General features: G+C 51.3%; 1 protein-coding gene across 6 annotated transcripts in view; it reads left to right on the top strand.

Annotated features, from left to right (window-relative positions):
- Positions 1 to 3654: 3654 nt before the first annotated feature.
- Positions 3655 to 16863, top strand: part of MICAL2 (microtubule associated monooxygenase, calponin and LIM domain containing 2) — a gene marked incomplete at its 3' end in the record, with an annotated part of 136153 nt that continues 122944 nt past the window's right edge. For 3 of the 6 annotated variants that reach the window (XM_081154139.1, XM_081154141.1, XM_081154142.1), the window contains exon 1: positions 3672 to 3826. Of the gene's footprint in view, positions 3827 to 4508; positions 4763 to 16863 lie in introns of those variants that run through there. The other 3 variants (XM_081154137.1, XM_081154140.1, XM_081154138.1) reach the window with 2 other exon arrangements.

Here is a 16863-nt window from a genome sequence, read left to right on the forward strand (position 1 = left end):
CAGGTTTGCATGAACAAGAGTCTGCCTGGGCTGCAGGTGTGTCCTGGTCTGCCATGAGGGTGCAATGGTTTTTATGGCATTGTTTAGTCTCTTGTTTCTCTAGAATTCTGCCCTTGGATTTCACAGTTGGCTTTGTGTGTGTGTTCATCTCCCCAGGCTATTTGGGACTGGGGCTAGAGTACTTTCACTACCCTGTGTCTCTTCCTCTCTCCCTGCACACCCACTCTCTGTGTCTCTCTTTGCTCTAGGTTGGCACATCACCTCCTGCCTGTAACTTCAGCTCTCCAGCACTGACTTTCCCATCATTGATGCCAACATGCTGCACATATTCCCCAAAGCACTGTGGTGCCTCTGAGGGTATTATTGATTTTGACAGGTGCCACTTCTCCCCCATACTGTCTCTGGAAAAATCCACTGTAAGTGTGGTAGGCCTGAAAAGTTCCTAGTGACCTTGTTTTCTGTCTTATCCATGAAAAATAGTGTATTCTGAGGTCTATCAGGTGTCAGATTGGAATGAGGCCCCAGGGATCTTGCTTCTTACACATTCCTGAGTGTTTTTTGGGGAGATACAACTCTTTCTACTTCCTGGCTTAGAAAGTCCTCCAAAGATAGTTCCCAAGGTGGCCTGGGGCCAATCGGCCTTTTCTCATCATTTAACAAGGTCACTGGACTCTACAGAGATCAGCCTTTCTCTTCCTTCTGAAAGCCCAAAGCCCTTTCATAGCAGCTTGAGAAGGAAGCTGGGGAGAACCATGCTCACTATTTCACCCCTTCCTGGAACATTTGCACGCGAGAAAGAGGTCTGAGCGTGTGGACCCTTTTTCATTTGGAGGGAGTGAGAAGCACCCTGTCTTCTCTACAGAACATCTGCACTTCAAGAATACACTTAGGGGAACTTTTAACTTTCTTCAAGGAAACTGCTGGGCTGGAAATGAAAAGAAGCCAGGCCCAGCACCTCCACAGCCCTCTTGGAGCACTATTAGGTGGACAACCAGTGACAATGAAGATCACCACCTGGAGTTCTTCCATGGGGAGGAACACACAGTGGTGTTGAGACACTGCTTCCAGTCTGAGGTGAAGGTATTTTTAGGAATGAATCTGAGCCTTCCTTCTCTCCCTCCCTCTGATGCTAATGTGGCCATCTGCATCTCCCAGACAACCTTCACAAGCACACATTCACCATCCTAGAAGAGTGGGCTGGGGAAGAGATTGTTATTAAATATAGAATACTGAGTCGTGGCAGAAGGAGGCTGAGTTTGCCTGGCATGCTAAGAGTAGGGCAGAGGTGTTGGAAACCTGGAACCAATTCCTGTACTCTGTGATGCTCACAAGTGCTTTCTCATTTCTGGAACTCCATTATTTTTTTATTTTATTTCTTTAATCTATTAAGTGAGGGGCTTAGGTATTTTGTCTAAGGTCTGCTCTAATATTGCATGATCTCAGTTGTGTAAACTCCCAGACACAGTCAGAGTCCAGCAGGATACCCCATGGTTACTCCTTTGTCCAGAGGAGTGGGAGTTGTGACCTCCTGCCTCCACTCCTCCCCCCCCCCCCCACCACCAGGGAAATGGCCAGCAAAGGTGGCTTTTGTATGATGGCAAGAGGCTCTGGCCACTGGCTCAAGAAGTCCCAAGGCTTATCTCCCTCTATGCAGTTACCCCCCCCCATCACCTCCCCAGTTTGCCCTACATCCAAGGAAAAGCTCACCCCTCAGCCCTGAGACCCACCTACCAAGAATCTTTCTTACCTGAGCCTCCTGAGTTAAAAATGTTGGGAGTGAAATGGGAGGAGGAAGCAGAGGGCCTAGGAACCCATTGATACATATTTGTTTCTGAGCTATTAGAACTGTGCTGGGCAATGCTATCTCTATAAAACTTGATTGGCCCACAGTGTTCTTAAAGCAGTCTTTAATTTGTTTAATTTGGAGAACATTGTGCTACAGACAAGGTGATGGGGATTATAAAAATAAAAGTAATGAAAAATACAGCTCCCATAGCACCATGTACTTCTGATTATTTATCAGCTGCATTATAAGTTACATGAACCACATCCAGCTCACAGTAGCATTTGTGCAATAAATGAATGACCCGTCTCCATCTCCATTGCCAATATGGTTATCTCGGGCCCAGGCCAGAAGCAAGAGGCTTTGTATCCAGTGAGGCCTTGTGCTGGGGGTAGAGGTAACACTGTTTCTTGAAGCTCCTCTCTCTCAGCTTTCCCAAATCATTCTGAAAATAAGGCAGGGCCATGCTGGTCTCATCTCCTATCTCTGACAGTGCCCAGGCTGAGCTCAACAAAATGTTTGGGCAGGTCAGGCCCCAGAGTTGTTCCTTCAGAAAATAGACCTGGCCTGTCCAGCACTCTAGAGGTATGTACAGGGCTGTAGAGGCCCCATTGCACAGTGGTTAGACATGCACATTTTGGAATTAGATAGCTCTGGGCTCAAATCCAGACTCTGATACTTATTAACCAGGTGACCTTGACAAGCTACTTTGCTTCACGGAGTCTCAGTTTCCACATCGGTAAAAGGGGATGATAATAAGAATGCATGCCTTACAGAGCCCTTGTCAGGACCAAATGAGCCCCAAGGACCTGGAGTAGAGCCACTTGTTAAGGAGCAGAAAAAAAAAAAAGCCCCAGGTTTGATGGGGGAAAACTGCTCTGCTTGTACTTGCTTGGCAAGGGACCATAGTCTTTCCAGAGGGTAGTCTGGTGCTGTGGAAATTCCAGCAGCCTGGGGTCACAATACTGTCTTCTCACTGCCCAAGGCTGCCTGTTCTCCCCACTGAGTCAGCTCAGTTTCAAGGACATTTATTGATGCCTACATTGGGCCAAGCCTGCGATGGGCCTGGGCCCCAGGGGAGAGCAAGACATGACTCCTGCTCATGGGATCCTCATTTCATGACCACTGCAAGGTGTTTGCTATATTTACAGTTTGCAACGTTGCTTCACACCCCTCACTAGGCCCCACACCACTTACACTGTATTTGTGTGAATGGTGCTCCTGAAGCTGTGGGGTATGGGCAACCCGGGAAGGGGCAGAGCAGAGATTAAGGTAGCCACTTGACTGCCAAGAGAAGAGGGTCTTTGCTAACATAGGTGGTCTGCACCACTCCCCCTCTTCCCGCCAGCTTTATTCTAAGCAAAGGCAGTCCAGGTGAGGGGAAGGGCCTATCAGCTAGCAGGGCGTTCCCCGACGCCCAGAGTCGTCAAGAAGCAAAGCAAGGAGGAGGCCCGCAGCCGTCACTGGCAGTCTGTGCTGCTTCCCCACGGCCCAAACAGGACAGACGATGCTGCCGGATTTCCAGCTGCCCAGGCCTAGGAGCGGAGGCCCAGCCCTTGCCTCCCCCTTGACATCAGAATACAGCCCCTGGGTTTTCACCTGGCGTATTTCATCACTACGCCCCTGCGGGTCGGCCCTCTGCACTGGCCTCCAACCTGCGCGGGTCGGGGGAGCGCCGCCGCGCGCGGACTCGGGCCCAGCTGCAGCCCACGTGCGCCCGCAGCTGCCGCGGTGACAGCTGGCCCCACAGCGCCGGGCCGCGGCGAGCCGGGTGGGCTCCGCTCAGCCCTGCCATTGGCCGCAGCCCTCGGGGGGGGCGGGGCCGCGCCCCCGCCTGCCCTGCTATTGGCCGCGCCGCCCATGGGGGCGGCTCCCGCCCCCGGGCCGCGCGGCGCTGAGCTGCGGGCGCTCGCCGGCTAAGCCTGCGCGGGGCCGTCTTGCGCGCTGCCAGCTCCGCGGGCGGCCAGCGAGTCCCGACCGCCGCGCGGAGGCCCGAGGCGACGCGGGAGCTGGCCCGAGGCTCAGTGGCCAGCGCGGCTCTCGGTAAGGCCGGACGGCGCGGGGCTCCGGGCGGGCGGGCGGGGACCGTGCCAGCCGAGCTCGGACTCGGAGCCGCGGCCGGCGCCCGGGAGGGTCAGGTGCGGCCGCAGCATCTCCCGCCGCACCCACCGGGCGCCCCGAGAGCAGGTGGCGCTGCCCAGGGGCCCGGAGCTGCTCCCATCGCTCTCTGGTCGAAATAAGAGCCTCCCGTCCGTGCCCGGACTACCTCTCGCTCTGCCCGCCAACACCCAAACCCGGCGGTGTAAGCCTAGAAGCGCCCCGGGCGCCGGGCGGAGGGGCGCAGTGCGCCAGCGGCACCGCCGGCCGCCGGGCGGAGGATTACGCCCGGACTTCGCTCCCACGCCTCGGGCTCCGCGCCGTTCACGGTGTCCCCTGGTTTTCGCTGCCCCCTCCTCCCCCTCCCGCCTAACACCAGGAAGTCAAGTTGGGCCAAATGTCAGTGGCCTGGCCGCCTGCGGGCTAGGACCCGGTCTGGTCTGGGGCCGGGCCCTGGCGGTGGCCCGCGGGGACGCGACGCTATCCTCTGGGCGCCGCGCGTCCCCCGGCGCTCCCCGCGGGCTCAGGGGCCCCGGCCCCGCGTCCGCGGCGCCGCCCCGCCGCTGCCCGCCCCGCCCCGCCCCGCCCGGGAGAGGTGGGGTCCTGCGCTGGCCTCTGCCCGCGCCCCGCCCGGGAGAGGTGGGGTCCTGCGCTGGCCTCTGCCCGCGCCCCGCCGCCCCGCCGCCCGCCGCCCCGCCGCCCCGCCGCCCCGCGGAGCAGGTGGGGTGAACGTGACCCGGGCTGGCGCGGTGGCCGAGACCGAGCGGGGGAGCGTTTTGCTGGATGGGGAGAGGCGTGCTGAAAGCGGAGTCAACGTGCGGCGCCTTCACATTGTTTATTCTGAAGCCTGGGCTCTTCAAGCCAGAAAGCTTTTGTGTGGAGGTGCGTCCGGCTCTGCGGGGGGGGGGGGGGGGGGGCTTCAGCAGCATGTGGCCCCTCTTGCCGTCAGTCTTGCTTCTCATTACAGTCTTCAGTGGTTTAGGTGAAGGGTAAAGTCACTAACTGGCCCCCATCTGGGCAGGTCCCTGGGAATAAAGCCAGGGACCGGCTGGCCCTGGGATGTTTGCATGCCCGGGTGCCCTGGCACCTGCACCAGCTCCGCTCCTGCCCCCTTCCCAGCAAGTGGGCCTCAGTTCTCCAGGGCATCTCACCCGATGCTCTGGAGACTCCAGTAAGAACTGGCCTTTAGGCAGAGAGGACAGATGTATTCAGTGCCTGCTGGCGGACACGTCCTGTCCTGTGGTACTTTTGCAGTCGACTTCATGGTTACTCTCCAGACTCAGAGTTTAACCCCCCTCATTTTAGAGATGGGGAAACAGACTCAGGTAGGGTGAGTGCCCCTGGTCACACAGCAAGGGGCTGAGCCAGGATTTAAACCCGGCTTAGCTTTGCCAGAGCTAAGGCAAGTGCTCTCCTTGTTGCCCTGTGGCTGTGGAAGGTGGTGTGCCCTGCTGCATGATCATGGCCCTACTGTGTGCTGCCTGGAGGCTCCTGGGCTCTGAAAAGATTCTCTCCAAAGATTCAGGGGATGCTTCTTTGGTAAAGCACTGAACTGACCCAAATTGTTCAACCTGCAGACCCCTTGCCCACCCTGCCCTCCAGTCAAGGTGATGGCTGGTGCTTGTTCTGCTGTGATGGGAAGGGATTGACTGCTGGTGTTTGGGTGCTATTTGGGGGTGAAGCTTGCCTATGCCATGGACTTGGTCTCACCTCTCAGAGTTGGCTTCTGGGATGGTCTCAGAGAACTGTGTTAGCTGAAATAACCTCTACCTTAGGACTGAATCTAGTTTTGCTTTTATTATTTTTCGAGGTGGGGCAGGTGTTGGAGTATACCAGTTGTAGATACAAGGTTTGAGCATAACTTCATAAAAAATGACATCACTTTTATTTCCACCTCCTTCCTTCCTTAGAGCCAGGGCTTTGGCTTTTTGCTTATCTCTCTCTTCTAAAAGAAAGTCACTATTAGCTTACTACCAACCAGTTACACTTTATTTATTTATTTTATTTATATTTCCAAGGAGAGGCCTGAGACTAGGAGTGTGTGTGTATGTGTGTGTGAGGGGTGGCAACCTTGTGAAAGGCTTTTTTTTAAAAAAATTTATTTTTAATTATAGTTGACATAATATTATATTAGTTTCAGGTATACAACACAGTGATTAGACATTTGTAAACCTTACAGAGCGATCACCCCAATAAGTCTAGTACCCACTTGACACCATACATATTTATTGCAATATTATTGACTATATTCCCTGTGCTGTACTTTATATCCCCATGACTATTTTAATAATCCAACCAGTTACACCTTAGCATAACTCAGCTTAAGGACTAAGGTTGCTTGTAGCTGTGGTCATTGGAAGGCCATTCCCTGCAGCTGCAAGGAGCAGAGGAACAGGTCCAGACAATCCCCCTCTGCCTAGGACTGAGCTGGGTCCCTGTCCTCTGCCCACGTCTCCACCCCTACCTGGGTGTGCCTCCCCATCGTGGGCCTGCCCCTTTTATTTCCTACTACTGAAGGGTAGAGGTCCTGCCCTCTTGGTGGAGAGCCTTGACCCTGGAGGGAGGAGTGAGATGTGGGTGCAAGAAGATTTGGACTGAGCATTGCTAATCTTTGAAGCCCTCCCTGGACTAAGGGTCTCTGGAATACTGTTCATTGTGCTGGGATGTTTTATTCTTTGTATCATTAGATCCCCACATTAGCCCTCTGAAGAAGTAGGTAGGGTTATTCTCATTTTACAGATGAGGAAACTGAGGCTCAGAAGGGTTAAAACTTTCTCCTGCCACACAGAGAGTGAGCAGACAAGCTAGGATTCTGGCCTTGTCTGTTCGAAAGGGGTCTGCTTGGTGAATTTAACACTAAGGGAAGCAGGAAAACTTTCTGGCCATCCTCTGAACTTGGAGGTTTAGTGAGTGCAGTTCCCCTGCTGTGTTTACTATTTCCTCCCACCTTATATTGTACAGTCAGTCCTCACTTAACATCATTGATAGGCTCAACAACTTTAAGTGAAACAATATATAAAGGAACCAATTTACCATAGGCTTGTTGATAAGAGACAGTTAAGTTCTTGTCATCTCATCAACGTTATAATGAAACAACTTTGAATGAAACAATATTATTCAAGGACCTGCTGTAATTATCTGTGGATGTGTCTTCCCACACCTCTAAGAAGTGTCATTTAAGATACTCACAAACTTGGCAGGTTTGTTTTCTGTTTCTCACAATACTCTTGCTCTGTATCCCCTCAGTGTTTATGCCTATCTTTATTAGTATATCCACCATGATGTATCACAGTCCTCTATTTAAAAATGTCATGAATATTTTCAAACAGAAAAATAGAATAGTATAATGAGCCCCATATAATCATTATCCAGCTGCAATAGTCATCAAGATTATGCCAAGTTGGCTCTCTCTCTCCCCCTCCTCTTCCCTCTCTTCACCCCTCTCCCTTTCTCCCTCTCTCCCTCTCTCCCTCTCTCCCCCTCTCCCTCTCTCTGTCTCTCCCTCTCTCTCCCCCTCTCTTTCCCTCTCTCTCTCCCTCGCCCTCCTTCCCTCTCTCCCTCTTTCCCCTCTTTTTTTTCTCCCCTCTGTTCTTTCTTCCTGAGGTATTTTACAGCAAATCTCTGATATCATGCCATTTTGCCCCAAATAATCTGGTATATATCAATTTTAGAAAGAATAATCTGTTTCATACAACGTTGCTGTTATTGCATGGAACAGAATTAACAGTAATTCTTTGGTCTCATCTGTCCGTATTCAGATTTCCTTGGTGGTTTGAATCAGGATCCAGACAAAGTCTATGCCGCATCTGGTCGTTGGTCCCTTTATGCCGGTTTAAATCTGGAGCAGCACCCCCCGCCTTTCAGCCAGTCATTACTCTCCCTTTTAAGTGCCCACTTCCCCCACTGGACAGCGAACCCCTTGAGTGGAGGTGGCGTCTCTGCCGTGTGGATCCCCAGCAGCCTGTCCGGGATGGGGCAGAGGCTCCCTGACCGTCTGTCCAGCTATGTCCTAGCCACTCAGGAAATGCGTTTTGGATGAATGAACCCTGCCGTGGCTTTGTGTGACTGCCTGTGCCTGTGTTTAGATAAGAGGTTTGGAAACAAGATGACTTGCTCACATGTGGACTTTTCTCAGCAAACATCAGTCTGTAAACACCCTGAAATGATAGAACTGGTTGCTGTGCGCACCCGCGCCACTCTGGTTTGTGGTGGGGAGCCCAGACGGCCACATTTGTGCCCGGAGCAGCAACTGGCCTCCCAGATCACGTGTGGGGCTGACAGAGGGACTGAGGTCATTTCCGTCTGAGCTTTGAGTCCTGACTTGCTCAGCCACAGGGATTCCCACGTTATGACCCAGACCCTTGGCGTTTGGGCTTCGAGGAGAAGGCCGTCCACCTCTCTCTGTCGTCTCTCTGGACAGCGCTCCTTCCTTTGTGCCTTCAGGAGCCTTCTCTAACCTGTGTCACTCCTGGGTGAGCTGTGGAGCCTTTCCCAAGTCATTGTGCACCTGCAGCTGGCGGGTGGGGACAGAAGGTGAACGCTTGACCTTTCAGTGTCTTGTCTGAATTTGTGGTGAAGAGATAGCATTGCCGCTGGCACCCGTGTGGGAGGCCTAATGAAGGGGACCAGAGGCTCGAGAGGGGAGACAAAGGCGCGCTTCCTCCTGAGTCCCTGTCAGCCTCCGCCAGGTGCCGGCCACTCCGTGGGCCTCCTCTGCCCCCCAGCAAGGACCGGCTCTGCGGACAGCCCTCAAGTGAGGGGGTTCTTCTTCTGTTTCTCTCCCTCTTCCTCTTGGGCATTCTTCTGAGCCACAGTCTCTTCCACTAGGCAGAAATATAACAAAATGTTATGTCTTTCTCTCTGGGTGGCAAGGCTAGAGTTGATTTCCCCCCCTTTATCTTCGACCTCTCTCAGTACTTTCCCAAAAATTTTATAATAAAAATATTTTATTTTTCTAATGGAAAACCCAAACACTTGTGCTTTTTTTCCTCTTAAAGAAGAGAATTTCCCTCAACCAATTTGGATGGGTAGACAAAATTAAACATGCATTTGGTACAACTTATTGATGTGGATAAGGTCATAGAGCCATCGGAATTTTGATATTTACTTATTTTATTTTATGATATTATTTTAAAGAACATACCTGGACTTCCTAAAAGTTAGGAAGTAAAGAAAGCTGGGGCTTAGGAGATGGGAGGCTATGATACCCACATAGCCTCACCCTCTCTCCCATTCCACTTCCTCTCCTTTCTTCCTGCGAATTTAATTTTATTTCCCCAACGTGAAATTGTTCTAATGTTGGGCTCCTGATTTTTATTTTTTTTATTTTTTTATTCAGGGAGGTTGAGATATCAGAGGAAGACAGTATGACATACTGTGTTAAGACAAGGCAGGCAGGGCAAAGCTTCAGGCTCTGATGGCCTGTCTTGTCCTCTTGGGAATGTGCCTGAGGGCCAACCACCCTCGTCCCTCACTTTGGGGGACCCTGGTCCCTCCCTGCACCATTTTCTGTTTTCTTCCCTGTGTCCTCCCCAGAGGTAGAAAACATGGCTGTGCTGTGCTGATAAGGCTCCTCGTTTCTAAAGCGCTGATCATCTGGCTTCAGAAACTCAGAGCTGGTGGGGGTGATAGGAAACGTGGGCCTTCTGGTCACAAACAAAACTCATTGCAGGGTTGCATCACTGTGGAGTCTGATTTTTGAGATGCTTCCTTTCCCTGTCAGCTATTGAGGAAACATCTATCCCTGTGCCCCAAATGAAGAGCCTTTTGTAGATATCAGGTATGGTATCATTTCTTAAATGCAATTGCTCTGTACCCATCCATGCATCTAAATATTACTGCAGTTCATCACAGAAAAACCTGCCTATCTCCATGGCAGCCGGCAGAGAGTGGTATGTGTGGATACTGCTGATGTGCTCAGGGTTGGGATTTTTAGTGTGTTCCTTTTTTCTCTTAATTTTATTTATTGATTTGAGAGTGAGAGGAAAGGGGTGGGGAGAGAGAGAGAGAGAGAGAGAGAGAGAGAGAGAGAGAGACACTGATTTGTTGTTCTACTTATTTATTCATTCGTTGCTTAATTCTTGTATGGTGACCTGACCAGGGATCGAACCTGCAACCTTGGCGTATTGGGATGACTCTCTAACCAACTAAACTACCCGGCCAGGGCTTTTAGTGTGTTCTTTATTTGCACTTCGTGTTTCCCTCCCCTGAGAGTTGGGGTAATTCCCCACCCTAAATCCCCTCCTCCCAGAGGCTGTGCAGCACTTGCATTTTTCCCAAGGCTTGGTCAAATTTCTCCTTGGGGAATCCAGCGGTAAAGGCAGGCCCAAGAACAGGGCCTTGTTTCCTGCTGGTTTGGGGCTCAGGTTTTGCTCCTTCCTGGGCAGTGGGGAATTTCCAGTGCAGGTGCCCCTTTTCTGCTGGCTGCAAGGGGAGAATGGCAAAGAGTTGGATGGATGGAGGCCCCTGGTCCCTGAGCTGCTACAACAGCAGGTTTATGGGACATTTGCAGGCCTGAGGTCCTGACACATTCAATCTAGAAGCCCAGCCATTCTAGAGATGGGAATGGGAATCTAGGGACATCCCATTCTGGCCTTGCCACCATGGTGTTAATGTGTTAAGATATGAAAATGACTTCTTTGCTCTCATGACTCTGAATGTCTGGCCTTGGCTACTTATTTGAGTACTGACTGTATCTGGTAAAGATTTGCAGGATTTCAGGGTTTAGCCTATGCCTGGGGCCAGGAGGGCGAGGTGCAGGGGAAGATGAAGTGCCTGGCAAAAAGTTAGTTGGACTTTTGGTCACTAAGGAGAGTTGCTCCTGGAGCAGAGTGGGCCCAGGATCTGCTGGGGGCACACTGTTGGATAGCTGTTGATCCCAGGGAGGCAGAGTGGGGGTTGAGGTATGGTATGCTGACTTCACGGTTGCTGACACTCCAGTATCAGGACAGCTGGGCTTTTGAGCAACTTGATGCAAAGGTGAGATGAGTCAGGAGCTCCCTGCTTGAAGGAGGGAGGAATCTGACAGCCACATGAAAGGGAAAACAGAACAGAGGAATAAGCATGGGGTGGGGAAGGCATCTTTCCAGACCCTCAGGGAGAGGGTTCTGTCATTCCCTTTCCTTGGGGAATGTCCTGTGGGGCTCCTGCAACCAGTTGGGGCCTTGGGGACTATGGGGTCTGTGCTGGGAGAGCTTCTCAGTCTCCTTCCCGGAGTTGCAGCCACTCCTGTTGGGAAGGAAGGAAGAGGCTTTGGATGAAGTCTCAGGCTTCCTCTCAATTCCAGGCCTGCTACAACCAGGGGGCCCAAAAGTTTCTGCTTGGTCCAGGTTTTCACCCCCAGCTTGGGTGGGTCTGTTTACCTTGTATCTGACATTTTGGACTCTCTTAAAAATTGACTCAGCCCCCCTCCCCCCACCACGCACACATACAGATGCATGGTACTCACCCCCCCCACATATAGATCCACGGTACTCACCCCCACATACATGCATAGATGCATGGTACTCAACACTCCCCCCCACACACATACAGATACATGGTACTCACCCCCCCACACACATACAGATACATGGTACTCACTCCCCCCACACATACAGATGCATGGTACTCACCCCCCCCCCCCCACATGCATAGATGCATGGTACTCAACACTCCCCCCCACACACATACAGTTGCACGGTACTCATCCCCACACACATACAGATGCATGGTACTAACCCCCCCATGCATAGATGCATGGTACTCACCCCCCCCCAGTACATGGATGCATGTAAAATAGTCACTAAGTAGAAGGGGAGTTCAGTGAAAAGCAAGTCTTCCTTCTTCCCCTGTCCCTCAGCCCTCAGCCCCTTCCTCAGTGGCATCTGGTGACCCCAGTCTCCTGTGGATCCTTCCCAAGCCTAGGCATAGCTTGGTGCCTATGTGCCCCTTTGCTCCTCCTCAGGCCTCCTGGGGAGCAACCAGGATGTGAAACAACAGGGCCCACGGGGCTGCTGAGACTCAGTAGTTACTTGAATTAGCCAAAGCTTAACTAGCACCCTACTTTGTCACCTCACCCCTTTAGAAATATCCTTGTGTTAGATTTGTGAGTATAGAGAGTCTGGGTCTGAGACTAAACCTCAGAGGAATGTTCCAGATGCACGTGACAGAGACAGGAGCAAAACCAGACAAACGTGCTAAGAGAGACTTGGGAGCAAATCTTAGCCATGTTGCCTTGGGCAGGTCAATGAACCCTAATATTTTAGTCTGTAAAAAGGAGGTATTTATCCCTATCTTAAGGTGTAGAGACAAAATTAAAATATTTGTGAAGTGCCCTGTGTAGGCAGGCACCCCAAAATGTCAGTTTTCCCCGTTTCTAAGGAGTGACCCAGTTTCAGAATGAATGACATTGGCATGGAATCCTCTGGATGACTTCCCGGAAGTCCTCTCAGTGGGTCCCTGAGCTTTTATTTCCTTGCAGAAGGCAGCCAGCTCTCCGTTTTCTACTAAATTGAACTCTCCCCCTCCCACCTCCTCCCGTTCGAGGGGAGCCCAGCCTCCATCGTCCCCAGCCTCTCAATACCGCCTCCTCTGTCCTGCCCTCCCACTCCCAACCCCATTGGTGAGCAGGATGCTGCTGGCCACTTGGACAGGACTCTGGGCTGTTTATGGCTGTCTCTGGGGTGTTTATGTTGTAACCTCTTCAGAAGCTCCTAGCAGATGTCTGTTTATTGCTGAAACTTCATCTTTATCTTCAGCATGAAAGAAGAGAGGAGCTGTTTTTAGAAATCTTGATTGGCATGGTCACACAATGCAGCCTAGATTGCCTCCCCGTTTCATTCTTCATCGCTCTCGCTCTCTACCCATTCTAAACCCTTCAGATCCAGGCGGAGAGACCTTATATGTCCTGATTTCAGGGCAACACTTAAATTTGGCAGGCAGTTGCAGTCTCTTAAAAAGGTAGGTCAGAGAAGCAAAGGCAACCAGCTGACTGTCTTTTTCTGGGCTGGGGCACAGGGTGTGAACGAGGGTAGCATTTCTCGTGCACAGAAACCAGCACCTTCCCCCACCTTCAGTGGGAGAGGCCACCCCCTGCCTGCTGCCCGCTGATTGGCTGGGAGATCTTTAGTGGTTCCTTTCCCTTTGGACTCAGGAAGGCTCAAGATAAGGAGGGAGTGGAACTGGGGTTTGTACAAATGATACTGACCTCCTGGGAGGCCAGGAGTCACAGAACCTGGGATGTGAGGTTGGAAAGGCCGTCTGGGGTCATCCACGTCTCACACTCCTGCACATTGTTTTACCTTCGGGGAAACAGGCTCAGAGGGACCTCGATACTGAGCAGGGCCTCGCGCGCGCGCGCGCGCACACACACACACACACACACACACACACACAGTTCCTTGCTAGAGGTCACCAGGCCAGGTCCCTGTCAAGCCTGTTCTCCATCCACCATGTGTGCCAGGCCGTGATCCTCTGACCTGTCTCCAGCTGCTCTGCTTGCAGTTGGCCTTCCTTTCGAAGGACAGAGCCTCACCCCCTCACCCCCTTTCTAACCATTCTTCCAGTCTTTGAATAAAGGGTGTATATACTTGTAGCACTGGTTTGCACAGCCGCTTGGTGCAAGATCTTTCCTTATCAAAAATGCTTTCCCAGAGCCTTGGCGCCTAAAATTCCTACCTTTGTTTTTAGCCCTTGTCTCCAGAGGGCCATATATATATATATATATATATATATATATATAATTTAACTGGGAAGGACAACAGAGATTAGTTTATCTCTAATTAGCATTCAGCTAAGAGCTGAACCTTGAGAGAGTGGGGGATGAGTCAGCTGGGAACAGGCTGAGGAAGGCATCAGAAAGGATTGTAAATAGGGTGTATCAAGGCAGGCTTGGAGCACCGTGGCAATGGCTCCTTAGCTCACAACGTGCAGTTTCCATGCTGGGGACACTGTGGTGAATGACAGGAACAGAGTCCATCTAATTCATGGAGAGAGGTGTGTTAGATGAGCTCACTGATGAGCCTACACATCAAGACAGAGTATGCAATGTGCTTTGGAAAGTTGCACAGTGTGGGGAATCAGGGGAGACTTCCTGGAGGAGGTGGCGCTTGGTTATTGAGATGGGCCTTAGAAGGCAGGACGGATTTCCATAGACAGAGATGGGCAGAGGTATAGCACACAGAGATGTGGGAAAGTGAGGGTACGTTCGGGGTGCCACATGGTGGAAACATGGGGGCTGCCTAGGGAACCTGTGGAAGCCCAGGCTGAAATGAGGCCAGCCCTGAGTGCTGGGGTGAGAACATGATCCTAAGCCTGCAGGTAGTGGGAAGCCATTGGAGACGGATGGTCAGAGCTGCTCTTCAGGCAGATTGGCTGGTGGGGAGTCAGGGTGAGGGATCTATCAGGAGGTCTGCACTGCCCTCCATACTTTGGATGTGTGCACTGACCAGATAGCAGCTGTTTATTAGGACCAAGGAATGGGAGGTGGGGGGCAGTTAAAGCTGAGTCCAAATAAGGCCTCGTCTGTGTCCTGGTTTTGCTCCGCAGCCTTCTGTGTGAAGGGAGTCAGTGTGGGCAGTCCTGTCTTTCAGTTTAGAAGAACAGGCCATTTTGAAACTCCTCAGTTAGGGTCTTAGAATATGGGACACCTGTCACTTTCTGTGCCACCTGATGTGCCTGCTCTGAGCTTTGGCAGCTCTGTCCTCTGTAGAAAATGGTCACTGCCCCACTTTTCATCATCTTGCTACAGGCTAAGTCCTCTGTGCTGATCATTCCCCTTCCTCAAGGTCAGTTTGAGGGGAATGAATAGGGAGCCTGGTGCTGAGCCCCTATGGGGGTGGGTACCCATGGATCCAGAGCAGGACTTACCTGCCTGCATGTGGATGAGACCCCCACCAAAGCTGGGATGGGACAGGAACCCAAGTGGCCCCCTCCTCCTTTGTTAGAATCAGTTCTGCAGGGATCAGGTGCTGCAAGCATTGTGGGCCGTGATCTGGAATGACTGATCCTCCCTTCTGTGGTCTCATAAGCACCTGGGTGTCTCCTGCAGGTGGGTCCTGCCCTGTGTCTCCGGTGCACACTTTGCGTTTACTTCCCCAGTAGGAGGAAGCTTGAACGTACTGGTGGACTGGGGCTGGACTTGATGTTACTAGGCAACTGGAACACATTGTGGGGGGTTGGCTGCCTTCCAGCCTTTTCCCCAGCCCTGTGGACATCCTGGCCATGGGGAGGGGACAAACGCTGAGCTCAGCTTCCGCTTGCACCAGCGTTAACCTGGCAGGTGGGAGGCATGGCAACCTGGTACGCTTGCGGCTTTGACATTTGAGCAGGGCTGCTGGCACCTGTTCTCTGCCATAGATGTCTCAGAAACACCCTTGCTTTCTGAGATGGAATAAATTGCTCCTGCAAGCAGCAAATGTCATGAGTTTAGTGCCTATGGGAGCTATGGATGGGGTGGGGGTAGGGACCAAAACAGCTTTTGTCTTTGTTTGTTCTCCTAGCATCAGTTCTACCAAAATGAGACCAAGTTAGTTCATTGATTGATCAGCTGAGCACTCTTCATTCTGCCAGTCAAGATGTCTGGAGTTTCTTCTATTTGAAGTTTGTTGTCCCAGACCGAGTATGGTTCTCAGAGTCACTACGACAGCTTGAGCAGGCTGCTTACTTTCTCTAAGCCTCAAGTTTCTCTCCTGTGAGATGGGAGTGATAATACTTATCTCAGGGTGGCTGTGGGGATTAAATGGGGCAGTGTGCATAGCACACCTGACCCGGTGCCTGGCACATAGGTGGCCCTTCCCCTCTGGCCCTTTCCCAAATTGACCCACAGGAGGCTTAGAGCACAGATATGGGCAGGGTTCCTCTTTGCCTCGGGCTCCCACTCGGCTCTGTCCCCCTAAGAGGCTTTTGCCCTTAACTAGTGACTGAAGAGAATGGCTGTCAGAGCACCTGTGTGTGCAGCCGGAAAACGTGATGCCTTTCTCTTCATGGAGAGGTCTTCTCAGCCAGACCTTGGAGCTGCGGGGCTGTTCCACCTGGGCTTGCCATTGGAGGTGACCTTCCATCTTTGGATGGCTCCTCCTGTCCCTCCCTGATGGCTCCCCATGGCTTCTGGCATTTGGTGCCAGGTCTTCCTCCTCAAAGCCATAGAGACTGAGTCTGATCTCTCCTCCGCACGGCAGCTGTTCAGACAGTTTATAAAAATTAAATCTATGATACCAATCAATTAGGAGATGCACCATCATTGTATTTGTAAGAAGGGAAAAGTGCTGCCAAGTCAGCTGTGAAACCATGCCTTGTTATCACTTAACACTTTTATTTTATATTTGCTGAAAGAATTCTTTCAGAGTTTAGACCTACGCTTTCATTCCATATCACTCCTGCACGTACATGAAAAGGAAAATAAATTGGTTATGGCATTTCCAAAGCTTTGTCACTTTCAGAATCCAAGTCTTTCAGGTCACTTTGTGACTCAGAGTTGCCAAAGTGTTTTTCATTTATTTTAATTTTTAGTAAGGATTTTTATTGTCAAAAGAAGTAAGAGATACAAGCATAACAGAAGACAAATAAATCAATTGTTCTCATCATTTGAGACTCCAGGGCCTCTCTGTGGAAAGGTCAGCCCAGCTTGCTATGTAGACACGATCCTTCCAAAGTGAGAACAGCAGGGATTTGAGACAATGTTCAGGGCAATGACCGAGCACGTACACAGCGAGGAGCAGCGAACAGGTGCTTTCTCTGTTCCTTTCCTCAATAAGCTCTGTGAATACGGTGGGTTTTTGTTTTGTTTTGTTTTTACACATTATTATATTGTGGTAAAGGAGGGATGCCTTTCTTAATTTCTATTGTCTCTGGATTTTTTTCCAAACTCCTGCTACCCACCCTGTAAGTTTAGATGATGTTGCTTTCTTGACTTTTATCAGAAGGTATCAATGGAGAGTTTTTAGTCAACAACCAGGACTCACATTTCTTCTTCAAATGGTCCTTAAATGTTTTGGCCCCTGAAG

The sequence above is a fragment of the Miniopterus schreibersii genome (genome assembly GCF_964146895.1).
Source record: "Miniopterus schreibersii genome assembly, chromosome: 12".
Taxonomy (NCBI): Eukaryota; Metazoa; Chordata; class Mammalia; order Chiroptera; family Miniopteridae; genus Miniopterus; species Miniopterus schreibersii.